Here is a 16,167-nt window from a genome sequence, read left to right as displayed (position 1 = left end):
AGCAAGGGGAGGTGGCAGTGAAATCCTTTAAGTACAAAGGCACTGATACCCAGCCCAGACAGTGAGGAAAGGAAAACCAGTACTGAAAATGCTGAAGTTCATAGTCTGAAAGTTCACACAGAGTTATTTCCAGTTTATAAACCATGTCTGTTCTCACCACCTGCACATTCAGCAAAACATTGTCTCTAACAGAGAGAACTTATCACACAGGGAGAAGGCAAAAAGATAGGGGCTTAAAAATGTCCTTTGGAACAGAGCTGCTCCTCCTCACATGAGAGAGAGGATGATTTCCTTTGGAGCATTGCCTTGTTGTTGCAGATTCATTGATTCCTGTCTGATGTATACTGGGTTGGTTGAGTCTTGTTTGGTTTCCTTAATTTCTCCACAGCATAGTTTTTCAGCTCAGATTTTCTTTAAAACTGGCTAATGTGGCCAGTATTTTCAAGTGATTCTGCATCTCAGAGTTCACTTTGCAAAACTTCAAGGAGAAAATTTTGTGCTTTGTGTTTTGTGCTTGTCAGAGCAGCTGTGCCCTCTCTGCTTCTCCTGGGGACTGAGAGCTGAGCTTGAAACTCTTGCTAATATAATTCTCTGTAGATTATGGCCATCTATCATTATTCTATCTAGCAAACTCTCTGATAAAAGGGAATGTAGTAACATTTGTATTTATGGTCTTGTTCAAAGGAGTGATGTGAGGTTAATTGGAAGGTTAATTAGGAGAGGTTTAATCTAAAGGCAACAAGTCTAATCTCCACTCTCAGATTCATGAGAGAACTCTTTTCACTCAGCTTTTCCAATAAATGCAACATTCCTTAGAGATAAACATCTCTGACACAGCAGGCAGCTCCATTTATTTCAAGGTGGTTCACAGGAATACTCACCTGGAAATAGAGCAAGGGGTTGTGGCTGCTCTGGCTGTGCTGTGCCAGCCACACAAATACTTTTTCCATGTCAACATAGAAAATCAAAAACTTGAAGCATGTCAGTCAAGTGAGGCTTCCTGACAGGACAGAAGTAGGGAGTGGGGCTCATCTTGCCTTTTTGGCAACCACAAAACAATTCCCAAGGTCAGCAACAGTGTCACTGTCAGGGACTCTACATTTTGCTAATCAGTAAGCATGAGAAAGATGAATTGCTTTTAAGATTCACAGCCAATCAGTGCTGTAAGTGGAACAGTCGATGCCTGAAATAATTGCGTGCCCTTCTCCTTAGCTGAGCTTCACAGAGCTCAGCCCTGCCCTCAGCACCTGTGGCTATTTCTGCAGTCAGGGATTAGGAAATGGAATGGTTCCTTTTAGGCCAGAGTCATAAATATCACTTAAACAGACAGGAAAAACAGAGAACCTCTTGTAGCTGAATCGGTGCTTCCTTCTTCAGGACTGGATCTTGGAGCAGTGTGGTGGGGATGAGTCCAGGGAGCTCTTTCCTAAACTTGCTTTCTGGCCCTGTCACTTCACCAAGGCAGAATTATCCTGGTGCTTTTCTCCCATTCATTAGAGCAGGGAGATGACATTTTAGTTCAAGCATATGACTTTGCTGCAGATGCCTAAAGCAGGCAGCAGGGTAAGCAGATGAAAAGGTGCTACTGAAGACTCTTAAGTCTTCAACAGGATTCTCTAAGAGTCCACTTAATGACAAATGGAGCACTCCAGGAAGTCAGCTGATGGAGGCAAGAAGAAGAGGTTGTTTTTGAAATGCGCCTTCTATCTTCCACAATAGAGTATTAATTATCTTTTAGTCTTTTAGTTTCAGGGAAAAACATAATCTAAAAGTATCTCACTGTGGACACACTGTTCTACAGGCAAGAGCTTCCATTGCAATTTGGAAAATTTCCTTCATATTTATATTAAGATTGTTTGAAAAATCCTTATGATGTTTTATGCTTCAGGATTCAACAATCCCCCTTTCCATCCTTCTCTGTTTTTAAATATTTCCTTCCTGTCATCCCAATCTTCATTTTTGCCTTAATTTATATCAGCATTAAGGTTTTTCACACTTCCCCCCCCACCCTTTTTTTTTTTTTTTGTTTGTATTTAGCAGTGTATTTATCTCTTTAATTTCTATCTCCTCTTAAAATTCAACAAGGTGGGACGTTTTAGAAGCTTGTTTCTCATAGAGGTCAGGAGGGAGGACACTGTATCTGGTATTGGTGCCAGACTTTGGAGCTTTGGGAGGTGTTAGTCTGTATTGATGCTTGCTCTGTGGAAGGGAGTGAGTGGCCTGTCACGTAAAGTACCACGGGGAAGTGTCAAGTGTGTGAGGCAAGTGCTCGATTATGCCTCTCCTCATTACAGCAGCAGGGCTGGCACTTGTCTCCTCTAATTAATCAACAGCTCACTGATGAGGGAGTGCCCTTCCTCCTCTTCCTCCAGGTGAGCCTGGAACTCCTCCAGAATCCAAGTCAGGCAGGTCCTGTTCTGTGTTTCAGCCCAGGTGGGTTCCTGGCTGCCAGAGGCTGTCAGCCCTCACACCTCCTCCCCTGCTCCCACTCAGCTGCCCATGGCAGGATTGGCTGCAGTTTCTCCCTCTTGTCTGCCTCTCCTGCAGCCCCTGTTGGCATGTGGTTAGGATTATCCCACACCTTCCCATGCCCAGGGGCAGAAGCACAGTCTTCTTTCTGTCAAGTGCTAAAACCAGTGCCTTCCACTTTCTTCACACTCTGCCCTGGGGGACACCAGCAGTCGGCACCAGGTACTGGAAGGTGAGTGCCACGCTCCTGCCACATCCTAAGTGCCACCTGGATACTATGGCAGAAAGAAAAGAGCACCTCAGGGCAAAAGGAACATCTCCAGGGGCTCTGGAGTAGCAGCCGCCTTGTTTTGGATCAGCTGAGTACAATCCCATGGCCTTTCTCAGACATGTCTGAAACCAGGAGCCCAGACAACTCAGAAAAACAGCCTGTAATCTCATGCTGACTGTTTAGGTAGAAGAGTGTGGTCCTTCCCAGTAAGACTTTGCTTGTCTCAGCATGCCCATTGTTTCCCCTTCCCTTGGAGATCAAGTCCTGGCCAGCCTGGTAGCCCAGCACCAGTACTGCCGGCAGTGTCAAACCCAGGGCTGACCCAGCCCTTGTATCCTCTCCTGGCTAGGGTTGGTCATCTTCTTTCTTGTTGCATCCCCACCCCTGGTTAGAGGAGTTGTCTCCATAGTAAGTTAATGAGCAGTATTTTGATGATGGCCTAAGACACCTTTCCTGGATTAAGGAGAAAATGAGATTTCCCCCTCCCCCCAACCACATCCTCCTTTTACAACTTCACAGACATCCAGACAAAAAGACAGCTGCTTGGCCATCCCCAGGTTTATTGCAGGTAGCAATCCACACAGGAATCCCTGACCTTTTAGTTGGAACTGGCTTTGGCCTTTTCTGGTGTCTCCTTTGCCTTATTATTGCAGGCCCAGATATTTCTTAGATAGCAGGGCTTTCCCTCGTTTCATCTTGATGTGTCACATCCATAGCTAGGCCAGGGAGCTGCACAGCAGTCTTGGTGGGAATATTCAGCCCATTCCAGCTGTTCATGCTGGGCCAAAGTGCTTGATGGGGGAGTTCACAGCTGGGTCAGCTCAAGGCACTGGGGTGGCCATGGCCCTGGTGACGTGTGGCAATGGGAATTCCCATGTGGGTCTTCTCCTTGGGCTGGGGCACAAAACCCACCCGCCTTCACCGCTGAAAACAGAAGGTCTGAGTGCAAGGGGAATTGCTTCCAGCAGTGAGGTGGCCACAGCAAAGAGCGTTTGGGAATGTCCAGGCACTGCCACCACCAGTGAGAGTGCAATAAGGCTTGGAATGTGCTGATGTGCAGCTTGGAGCATCGGTGCTCTGGCATAACGTGATGGGGAGAAGAGCTCTGGAGAGTGGCAGAATAAACTGGACAGCCAGAGTAGGTGGAAGCCCTGTCCTACAGGCTGGAGGCATAAACAAGGTGTTTGTCATCACTTTGTGATGAGGCACAGCACTCCACATTTTTGCTTTTAATTTAGCTCCAACACTCGAAGTCACAGAGCAGTACTTTGAGATTGTTTTTGTTTTGAAGGTGAGAGCTTTGAGAAGTACTAGATCCTGAATATCCAGGTCTCTCTGAGACGCCCTCCCAGATGTCACGGCATACTGAGATTCCTAACTGCCTTTTTTTCTTGTATGTTTAACTTCAGACATGAGTTTTGTTAATGAGGAAGAGTGAAAAATGACCCCACATGCTTTATCTTTGTGGTAACTTCTATAACAGTGAAAGAACAAATTTCAAGGATTAACAGCCTCTCCAAATTCTCCTTTTGTTACAGACATAACAGCAAAGTAATCATCATTAGAACAGTAATTTTGTTCCAGCAACCCTTAAACTCCTGCTGTGCCACTGTATTGTCAGTCTCTGTGCTGGGCTGATGGAAGGAGAGGGTGATTCTATTAACTAAGTTTCAGAATAACTGAAGGTCTTTTAAGATACAAACTTTGCTTTGATACAGGAATTTCAAAGGTGAATGGAAGCTTCAAAGGAGATACTGGGAAGGAAAAGATAGTAGGATTGAGTTCTTAGTGGTGGGTAGCTCTTGACTTTAGATTGTTTCCTGTGAAGACACCGGTTCCTTCTTTTCACACCAAAAATATGTCAAAATGAGAAATTTAATTTGTTCAGTTCTCTTGGATGCCATATGTAGCTGTCATTTTCGTGATTTAATGTATAAACATGAGAAGGCATCTTTGCCATGAAATTATATTAGCAAACACTGCCTTTCTTCTAAGCACTCCTCTGAAAACTGGCTGTATCTTTGGAAACCAGAATGACAGAGACTATGTTACAAACACACAGATCATCGTGAAATGCCTTTGGTCTTGTATAATTTCTAGACTGAGCTGTGAGACACTGTCCTGCAAAGGTGGAAAACTCTGGGGAATGAAAAGGAAACTGTAGAAATGAAAAACTTCTGGACTGCTATGGATTTAGAAGCTTATATCCCCGGCAGACTTCTTGTCCTGTGAGCACTGTTCCTTCACACCCCTTTTGATGTAGACATTTGTGCTATTGTGGAAGAGCAGTACCCACAAAGAGGTTTTCTAAGTCACCTCCATGCCAGATCTGCTCAGCTGATTGTATTCCTGAGAGGAAGAGGGAAATTACATAGTCTCCCCAGCATATCTGGTTTAGGACTTTCTGTCTTTGTGGTTAAAAACATAATTCCAGGATCTTTCTTTCTGTCTTTGATGTTTGCCCATTCCTGTTCTGTGCTCCTCTGAAGAATGTCACTGGAGATGTTTTTTCTTAATTTTGATCTGCTGAATCTAACACAACCCAAACACACCTACACTCAAGATAAGCTTTCAGAATGATTTGTGTGTGCCTGACTATTTGCATAAACCATGAGATAAATGTTAAAAACAGAGGCTATAACAAGGGCTCCAACCAAGATCCCACTGTCTGCTATAAAGAAGTATTTAACATCTGCGTTTTAATGATGTAGAAGTAGAAATCTTTTACTTTATTAAAAATCCACTGGTCATACATGAATATGGGACACAGCCAACTATTTTGGCTCTAATTTGTACAGGTTGATCAAAAAATATTGGCATACCTTGGTATTTTTAGTATTCTGCACAAAGCTTTTCACCATTGGTATCGATTTCAGATTTTTTGCTTGTCTAGGGAATGGGAAGATTAATGAATAAACTCTGTTCTTTCATATTACAGTTGAGTCTAATTAGATGATGGGATTAACTAGTGTCAAGCAGACACTGGAATTGTATTGCTGTGTCTTTGACAAGGGTATTAAAACCACCCACCCCCCCCCCCCCAAAAAAAAAAGCTTTTCCTTCACATCCAGGGAGAGAAGGGAGAGTGTATAGCAATGTGATTTACTGAGGTAAGAGGAAAATTGTGTGTGTGGGGGAAGAATAGGAGGGATGTGGGGAATAAGAGAGGATGTGACTGAAGGAAGAAGCATTTGGACATGAGCCACTGTAAACCAACTTTTCTTTCAAGAATCCATGGGTGAGAGACTGGAAGATTTTAGAAGCTCAGTAACAATTGTAAAAGTTGTTCATTCAGGAGAATAATTATGCTTTTAGAGATCAGGAATTCAAGGTGCTTCTCCATATACTTAAATACTGCAAACCTCAAAAATTCATAGACATAGGAAAATGCATCTCCTAAAAGCCAAAACAGACAATGGTATCAGAAATAACACAGACCAAGTATTTTCCCCTGCAGAGACAGACTGTTCTTCACTTTCAGGATATTTCCTTTCCTGAAATGTCAGTCTTTATGCAATACTCTGCTACTAGCCCACATATGATCTTTTTTCTCTTATGTTCTTCCGGTTTCAATAGATGCCACAATGGATTACTCGTGCATTCAACCCAAATGTTTACTTTTTATTACTTTATTTTTCCTCAGAGTTTATTTTGGTGCATTTAACAAGCAATAGAACAGGAGGAAACAGCCTCAGGTTGTGCCAGGGGAAATTTAGATTGGATATTAGGAAAATTCCTTCATGGAAGGGGTTGTAAAGCACTGGAACAGACTGCCCAAGGCAGTGGTGGAGTCACACCTGGAAGTGTTAAAAAAATGTCCTGATATGGGAACATGGTTTGATGGTGAACAGGATGGTGGTGCTGAGTTGATGGCTGGACTTGATGATTTTAAAGGTCTTTTCCAAACTGAACAATTCTGCGGGTCTATGGTTTGATGCCAGATCCAAATCCCCCTGTGGGCAGCCTCAGGGGCCTTTGTTCTCCAGTGTGAGGGGACAGTTTGCTGATGAGTGTGTTGGGATGTGTGCTGTGATCCTGGGGCCTTGGGCATCCAGTGCTGAGGCTGCTGCAGCAGCTGCTCCTGCACCAGCCCTGACCACAGAGGAGCTGCAGTTCCTGGCCCTGTCATTCCTTCCCTGTTCTTCACCCTTGCTCCACTGCTCTGACCTCAGCAAATCCACCCCTGCCTTTGTGTGAAGATAGAGTAGTTTGAAAGAGCTGCTTTTCTTCCAGTTAAAAGTCAATTGTATCAATGTTGGAGAGCTTGAACTGTTATTAAAACACCTTCAGATTGTCTTGATCCAACAACCCTGATGTCATCAGGTCTGCTCCAGGCCAGGGTCAGACAGATGAAAGCCAAACCAGTGTCTTGCAGCATTTCCAAGTGTCTGCTGCAGCTGTTTGAGAAAGGAAATGCCTTGTGAGGATTAAATGTTGAGCTGGAGAGGTGTTACAGCAGTAATGTCTGTCAGAGACCTTTGCTCTGGCCATGGCAGCTCATTGTATGGGGGAGCAAGACCAGCATATTCCTCTGTATCTGCCTGCAGAGTGTTGGTGTGGCAGGGAATTTAACACCATCTTTTGTCAAACAGGTATTCTTAAAATATTCTATGCATTGACAGGGAAACCTGCAGGAGTGACTCTATGACCTGTGTTTAGATAAGGTGTCATTATGATGGCTCTGGTCTTACTGTGAAACCTCATGGATATTCCTGTTTCCACCCAGGGAGCTCTGGTTTGGCATGCAGAACTTCACTGCCATAGCAGGGCTTCAGCTCACTCCTGGGAAACTGGCTGGGACAGATACCTGGGGTAGGAAGTACCAGTATTTTAATACTGAAATTCTCCTTTGAAACAGCAGGAGAGATGATTAATGCTGATCAAAAGCTTTGTGGAAAAAAACCACTGTCTCAGAATTGGGGGTAAGTTTTCAGGTGATTACAAGCATAGATGATAAAAGTACTGGCGCTGCCACTGTGCACTTAGACTGTTCCAATCCGTGTGACTGAACCATGCGTGACATCTCTTTGGAAGATCTGGTCCCAGGGCTGTACTCCGTGTTAAGAGTAAAGCCTGATGGCATTGCTAATAAATATGCAGATGGTAAGAATTCAGTGCCTTTTAGAGCAGTTTATGCAGCCAGCTGCAGTTCCTGTAGTTTGATCTAGGTGATATTAAATCTGTACCACTCAGAGGCTGCGTCTCTTTGAGAAGAGCACACCCAGTTTTTGTGCCTGAGGCTGCACCTCCTGACTAAACAGGACAAAAATTGCAAGACTGAAGGAATTATGCTTTGCAGTTAACCTGAAAATAACAAGTCAGAAGTTTTGGTAAGACACCGGCCATATGAAAGAAACTTTGTGGTAGTTGGTTCTCTATTTCAGATAGGAAAAAAAAACCACAAAGCATCAAGCTTTTCAGTCTAGAAATGGAAGTCCTGAGACAAGTGCAGTATTTTAGTGGTGAGGAAAATTAAATACTGCTTTATTTTTAATTTTTGTCTAGGGGTAGATTCTCCAGAATTGCTACTGTTCCTTCAGAACATCAGTCAGAAAAGATGCAGGATGGCTTATGGTGGGAAAATGAGTTAGATGGTGTAGCAAAGTCTCTTCCCAACCCCACAGTTCTGTGATGCCACAGATCCTCCAACACTAAAGTTCTACTGATGGCATTTTTTTAACAGCAAATGCACCTAATTTGATAAGCTAAAACCAGAACAGAACACTTAAAAAGTGGTGTCCAATAAGCCAAACCTTCAAGGCAACATTTCAAACACATTTATGATGTGCTGAAAATGCCTGAAACTCTTGCAGATTTTGTATTGACTGGCTTTCGCTGGACTTCTTGTGCTGCTGACACAATTTTCAGATGACAAACCAGAGTATTTGTCCTGGAGCTGTGTGTCAGAAGTGGGAAATCACAACAGTTTTAGGAGCTTTGAGACAAACCAGAAACAGAAATGAAAAATGGATACTTTCTGGCTGTGAATTCTTACTACCTGCAGATCTGACTTTTTCATATTTCTTGTAATTAAAAATTTAAAGCCTAATATTAAATTCCTAAAAAAATCATTAATAAAGCCTATTAAGCTCAACTACAGTTTCCCATGAGACGCTGAGGCAGCCTTTAGTTGATTTTTCCAATTTCATCATTTTGTGTCCTTTCCAGATTTGCTGCTTTTAAACTGAGGGGTTTGGTTTTGTTTTGCTTGTTTGTGTCTCTCTGTGTAGGAGGGTTAATACCACAGCTGAACTTGAGATTTTCAAATATGCCCGAGGAGTCAGCATGGAAAAAAGCCCAATGTGAGCAGCGAGTTTCTTCGTATGGACCTTCCAACACCTCACAAACCAGATTTTGTTTTTAACTTCTCTGTGCAAAAACACTTTGATGAAAAGCAACCACTGAAACCATCCCAGCCTTCATTTTGTCCTTGTTTCCAGCCAAGGGACTAATTCAGCTCCTGGACATCCTCTTGGTGTTTGTAAATACCCAGTGCAGCCCCATTCCAACTCAATTCAAGTCTCTGGATGCTGAAACAGAGTGGCCAACAGAATCACCAAGAAAAAATAAGTTTAATTGTTGATTTTGATACAGGTTGTGTATCTATTGCTTCTGGCTTGTGAAAGCCATGTTTTGTTTGCCATTGGTGTGACAAAATGATGACTCTGAAGTTTTTATCTGTAGCAGAGCCAGAGAGGGTAAGAAAAGAAAGGGTTTTCCTATACCACACTCTGCTTCCAAGTTGCTACACATACCCTGGATTTCAAAATGTAGCGGTTTTTTCTCTTATATTTTCTGTAATCAAGTGTGGGTAGCAATTTGAGGGAGGGGATGCCTGTGCTCAGGTGAGACCCCACCTGCAGAGCTGCCCCAGCCCTGGGGCCCAGCACAGGAGGGACCTGGAGCTGCTGGAGAGAGGCCAGGGGAGGCACCAGGATGATCAGAGGGATGGAGCAGCTCTGCTGGGAGGAAAGGCTGGCACAGCTGGGATTGTTCAGCCTGGAGAGGAGAAGCTTTGGGGTGACCAAATTGTGGCCTTCCAGGACCTGAAGGAACCAACAAGAAGCATAGAGACAAACTCTTTACAGGAGCCTGGAGTGCCAGGACAAGGAGGAATGGCTTCAAGCTGACAAAGAGTGGGTTTGAATTGGGTATTGGGAAGGAATTCATCCCTGTGAGGGTGGGCAGCCCCTGGCACAGGGTGCCCAGAGCAGCTGTGGCTGCCCCTGGATCCCTGGAAGTGTCCAAGGCCAGGTTGGACTTTGGGGCTTGGAGCAGCCTCCAAGCAGAGTGGTGGGATGGTGGAAGGTGTCCCTAACAATGGCAGGGTGTGATTCTTAAAAGATTGCTTCTAACTCTCTGATTCTATGAATGTAACTGTATTAAATTATTTGGGCTTCTACTAAGATTTGCTTCAGTCTGGCACCTCTCCTTTACCAGGTCCTCTAGGGTAGATTTACTGCTCGAAATGCCACCTTGCTTTTACTTCATCCTTGGCAACCTCCAGCCCAGGGACAACAGACTTCAAGGAAAGATCTGAGGGGAGCTGAAGAAGGCTCTTGTGCAAACCTGTTGTGTCTTCTGTTTCAGGTGGAGTGGCTATGAAGAAGGGAGTGACTTCCTTGTCTGCACAAAGATTGTATCCTTTGCTCCTCTTTTGCTGGCAAAGCTGGGACTGATGCTTTGAATGCCTCATCTTCTTGCCTGCAAAATTCATTTCTCTTGCCACAAACAAATGCCAGTTCATAAATGTATGAGAAAGAAACTTATTACTTAGGTTTTATCCCACGCACCAGTAACTGTGTTTCACTCATGAAAGTAAATCATCATTTTCTTCCTCTTTTCTGTCTGTATATGATCCAGAAATTAAGTGCTTGCTTAGAGTAATGAAATGGCTGTCAGCAGTCCTGAAATTTGAATCTCAGCTGTATCAAAACACTCTCTTGACTATGAGGACATCTAGAATTCAAAAGGTTCCTGGGCAGTTTTGCTCTTTCACTCTCTGGAGCGCGCAGGTGAATGTGGAGCCTGGCAGGTGAGCCAGAAGGAACATCCTGGTTCAGTCTGGACACTTTGGTTGATCCTTCCTATCAAGAGCAGGAGCCCTCAGGAAGGAAGGGGAGATGAGTGGGGAAAAAGATAAGTGATTTCAGAAGGAGAGAGAGGAGGAAGGGAACTTTGCAAGAAGGGAGCAGCAGCGTGGACCATCTTCTAAGGGAAGAACTGCATTGGAGAACAAGGAGCTGTTCCATGAGGAACAGGAAATGCAACAACCCAGTAACAGAGCGAGTTCTGTAGAAAAGCAATACAGGATGAGAAGATTGTTAATGTTCACTTAGGAAATGGGATGCTGAGAGAACAGAGAGCACAGCAAAGACCAAACCAAAGGAACGAGCAGAGGCAGATCTCAAGTCACCCTCAGCTCCTGTGTGATGAATTCAAGCACAAGGGGAGTGATTGCTGGATGTTCTTCAGCAGATGTGTGCTTGGGAGGGAGGAGAGCCATTCTCAGCAGTTTTATTACATTAATGCTGTTGTCTGCTCCTCAGAGACATTTTATGAGCATCAGCTGTTCCTCCAGGTTGAAGAGCCAATTCTGAAGGCTCTTTTCTACATCCTTGGCCTGAATTTTGGTCCCCATACTCTTACTGATGAACTAAGAGAATGAATAGGAGACAGTATTCTCTATTTGAGGGCATTATTAATTGAATGGAGAGAGTTTAGGGCATTAAAACTCTGCAAATACAGGATAAATTTAGTGAATAGTGCAGATGAAAAAGAGACCAAGCTTAAGGTGGGGATTTATTTAATAGGTCATTTGCATTTTGAGATTGACTTAATATTAAAAAAAAAGATAAACACAAAAACCTGAAGAATCCAAAGGTTGATTATTTGTGTTTAAATTACTATTATAAGTCCAGCTGAGCAAGGTTTGGTTTGGTTTTTTTTGACGACTTATCTAAAAATAGATACACAAATCCTGTGCCCTTGCAACACTCTTCTCAGGGTGTTACCTAAGCTTGTCCAGATAGAATCCTCCATTCTGGATGTCCAGCATCCTTTTTTGATCTTTGTTTGACTTAATATTTGCCTGTATCATTCTGCTGCTGTTTCCTGTCCTCAGCTCACCAAGCCATCCAAGCCACTCTCTCCATGTGCTGTTCCACCCCTGTGTGTGCCATCCTCAAACTGTGTCACTGTTTATGTGGGTTTCCAGCCCCAAGTTCCTGATGATGGCACAGAGACAGCACCCCAGCTCTGTGGAGTTCCTGCTGATGAGAATGGCCTGATGGTTATCCAAACCATCTGCTTGATGACAATGGGGATAATTTTTTTCCTAATGAGTCCCAGTGACTCGGTCTGAAAGAAGTTGCCACCATGTCCTTGTCTCTTTGGGGTGGGATTCTGTGTTGCACTGGAGATCTTTACAATGCTCTGTGAACATTCTTTATATTCTTCAGGGCTCACCTCAGAAATGAACCCTGTGTGTCTAAAAATTGGAGAGAGCCCGTTTTTCATTTCCTGTCTCCATGCCAATCCAAAAAAATTCCCAAATAACTACTTGTTGAATACCCCTAATAATTTTATTTTCTCAGCACTTGCATAATAGTGTAAAATATCAGATGTGAAGCTTCTTTCCTCCGTTTCTCTTCCTTATTTTCTCCCCCATTTTGTACATGCTGTGATCCTACCACATGGATCATTAATGTGTTGCTGCAGTGAAGAACATGGAAATAACATGAAAGGTGTTTATAGGCTTTGTTCTGATTTCCTGACAGGTTGTCCTGAATCAGGGTGATAATGAAGGATGCTCTGGATGAATGATATAGGGGGATGTTTTGCTGCTCTTGAAGCCAAGGGAAATAGTTCCATTGACCTTTGAGTGCTAGAATTTCACTCTAAGGATTGAATTGAAACTGAATCTGGGTGTAGAGACTTAGGAAATGGCTTTTTGGGATTATATCCGAGTGCCAAGAGTTTCTCCTCAGTGCTAAAAGGTAGGGAAAAGATGCTTGTCATGCCACAGCGTTTTCCAGTGCACTGTCTCCAGTTTCCAGTGCTTTGTCCTCTAGAATCTGTATGGGTATGTATCCTATCATTCATTAAATAATTATATATGTTTATGTCTCCTACAGTAATGTTCTTCACATGTATGTACATCTACCTTAGCAAATGCTGAAGCTTTTCAGCTCTTAAAGGTATTTTTCTGCCTGGTGAGTTGAATTGTTGGAAGTAGGAGTTGCTGAAGCTCCACTTAAAATATATTTTAACTTGTATAAAGAAGATTATCTAAAATATACTGCTGGAGATGAGAAGAAATCCTTTGTGAAGTAATTTTGAGCTAGTAATTGATGGAAAGCCAGCTTCAATGGCTCTCCTTTTGTATTTTAGAGTTCAAAAAGAGATTGTGTCATCTCTTTAGCAGGTGTTGCAGGCAACTAAATACTTTGTTTAAATATTTTGTGTAGTTAAGCAAACAAATTTTGAACAGATAGCTTCCATTAACCAACTGATTAGAATATCAAACATGCACCCTGTTTCCAAGAGTCCCAAATATACATAACCTAAATTTTGAATTGAAATTTTGAATATGTGAGTTTTCTTTTAACTACGATGAACTTGGAAGATTTGGTGCTGGGCTGGTGATCTGACCATGAAAGAGGTGGGGCTTTTTGTGCTAATACTAAAATTAAAATTAGAAGATGCCCTGCTCTTTTACTTTGTTACATTTGGTCATTTCTGCTTTATTGCATCTATGCACATAGCAGTTGTGGTATTCCAAGGCATCCCCAGGCATATTTTATTCTGGGAAGATAAAAATTAAGCTCTTGGCCACTGATTAAGACTTTACAGTTGAGATGTATCATTCCTGGCATTGGCAGGTTGAAGAAATTTGGAAAGAAAAGAGTAGGGGAGGATGCTTAATACATGAATATAAAGTATAAGGAAAATGTACTGACAACATTAGCAAATAAATCAAGCACAGATGTAGGAGTTTCTAAATCTACTCATTAAATATTTACATTTTACACTCTCAAAAATGGAAAATATGTTGACACCTTAATTTATTTTTTTTTTGAACAAGCTGTCATACCTGGCATGTTATAAAATTGATAACTGGTCTAGAAAAGCAATTATGTTTCTTGAAGGACCAAAAATGACACTGAAAAAAACATGTCTTTGGGGTCTGATTTGGCTGGGCTTTGTACCTTGACTGTTACATTTATATAGGATGATGACAGTTTGTGTTAGAGCCCAAAAAGCTTCCTGAACTTGTCTTTTGGAAAATTCTTGGTTGGCATTTTCTGCTGTAACACCTGTGGGTCAAAGGATGGGTGTGATGAACATTGGCCAGGAAAGCATGAAGGCCTGGGTTGTTTTCCTCTACAAATGGAAGAGAACTGCGAAGATCTTGGTTGGGAATTAGAAAACTGTATTTCTTTCTTTTCTCTAACATAAAAAGACAACTGTTCAGATCATTAAATGCATATAAGGTTGCATTAATAAATTGTTCTGTATTTGAGAAGGAAAAAAAGAGAATTATTTAGACTGTTTTCATCTTTTTAAAATCATTCCTCTTCAATACTAGCAGTAACCAGATCTTCTTTTCAGCCAGGATCTCTGTGTCTGCCATGCTTTCCAAATGTGTTGGAAAAGAAAAAACAGTCAATGTGGAAAAAAATTTAGTCAGTATCACTGGAATTTTTGGTCTTGGGTGAGAGTTGAGGGAATGATGTCTCTGCAGGCAGCTCTTCTGTCTTGTTAATCCTCCCTTGCCTGAGGTTGGAAAAGGGCTTTAGTTTTATTGCAGGGTTTTTGGCACATGGTGAGTGCATCTATTCCAACAGGATGATGTTTCTAATCAGATTGGTTCTGTATTAACGCTTTCTAAATGGCATTTCTTTTGTTTCACAGCCACAAAGTTCATGTGAGCTGACATGAGACGTAAAAAGGCAGCCGAGCACTTTGCCCTCTGTGAGTCTGTGGTGTTACATCCCTGATAAGCTTTATAAACCCTTGGATTCAGGAAGGAGACCAATCTGATATTCACTCCATTTCCACATACCACTTGGCTCTTCCTGCCACAGTGTCACATTTGTATTGATTCCAGTATCGACTGACTGAAAACCAGGACAGTCAGAGTTGCATGAGGCCCGTGCAGGACAACACAGAAACCTATTCCCAAAGAACCAAAATACTCAAAATACCAAAAACCAAAAGGGAAAATGCGTGCTGTGCAGCAGGGAATATTTTTGGACACTTATCTGTGTGTCTTTATTAATGACCCAGTGATGGGTCACAGGCTCTGCAAATCTGTGAGGAAAAAGTAGATAATTGAAATAGATAATTAAAATTATTGCCTCTGCAGGAAAAAGCCACAGGCTGTAAAGAACTTCATCCATGGACGGGGGCTCAGCTGGGCATTTTGAAGTGAAAGGGCTGGAAGAAACATGCATGCAAAGAGCAGGGAAAGAGGGGAAAGCAACTTGAACTTTGAGAAAACAGGAAGAGAGATGAGGATCCTGTGGTGAGGGCTTTGTGGTTGTTTTTTTTTCCCCCTTTCCAGTCTGATTTGCTGTAGTTAGGATGGCCTTTCATTAGGACACTCAGCTCTTGCTATTGCAAATGACTGGGTGGACAGAGACTGAAGCACCTGGGATTTTTGAAAATGAGAGTCTTGTTTGTTGAGCTCTGAAGGGTAAAACTTGGAGGAAAAGTGAGATGGACAGTAGGAGAAGGCTGGAAAAATAGTAAGTGCTGCAATGGAGGCTTTTTAAACCTTCTGTAACAGAAAATTGGCTGCAAACAAGATGTAAATAGATAGTAACATTGTTAACAAAAGGGAAGATGCCTTTGGATGAGATTTTGAAGGGGAGGGTGAGAATTCACTAGAAATGCGTAAATTAAGAACTGAGAACAGTTCTCAAGTAAAAGAAGTTGTATTTTTGGGACAGCTGGTCAATTTAAGATGGAGATGATTTAGCTGGACATGCTACCCCAGCTATACACTAAAGCCTAGGTTTAAAGTATTAAAAATATTTGCTTATGAAGCCGTATGACAGAATATAGCTCCTTTCGGGGCAGTATGGCGGGTGAGCTTCACTGCGATGGGCTGAGTCATTTGGACCTTATGCTGAGTTAGACTAGTCTGAAGCACAGCATTAAGAACAGCGATTTCAAAAGGTGCAGGAATGATCTGAATCAGATTTTCCCCATGCCAGGCCCGGATGTGTAAGGGAAGAAGCAGAGGGAGCAGAAGGTGTTAGTGAGAGGTCAGCTGATTTTCTGAGCAGGCTTGGGAGGAAGCAGCCCAGCAAAGATGTCTCTTGATGTCAGATTCTTGGCTTGTCCCTGAGAGAGGAGAAGGATGGAGAACACTGTGGATTAACAGAGTGGAGAATACTTTCCCCAGGTCCTTGATGTCC

General features: G+C 42.6%; 1 long non-coding RNA gene across 1 annotated transcript in view; it reads left to right on the top strand.

Annotated features, from left to right (window-relative positions):
- LOC147652027 (uncharacterized) overlaps window positions 1–14,276 on the top strand; it is a 52,585-nt gene extending 38,309 nt beyond the window's left edge. Inside the window, exons 2-3 of the long non-coding RNA XR_015289920.1 lie at window positions 10,331–10,379; window positions 11,865–14,276. This is a non-coding gene — a long non-coding RNA (uncharacterized LOC147652027). The remainder of the gene's footprint in view (window positions 1–10,330; window positions 10,380–11,864) is intronic.
- The last annotated feature ends 1,891 nt before the right edge of the window (window positions 14,277–16,167 follow it).

The sequence above is a fragment of the Cyanistes caeruleus genome, chromosome 8 (assembly GCF_971803275.1).
Source record: "Cyanistes caeruleus chromosome 8, bCyaCae1.hap1.1, whole genome shotgun sequence".
NCBI lineage: Eukaryota > Metazoa > Chordata > Aves > Passeriformes > Paridae > Cyanistes > Cyanistes caeruleus.
The sequence above is the reverse complement of the archived record's forward strand: the minus strand, read 5'-3'. Positions and strand labels throughout refer to the sequence as shown.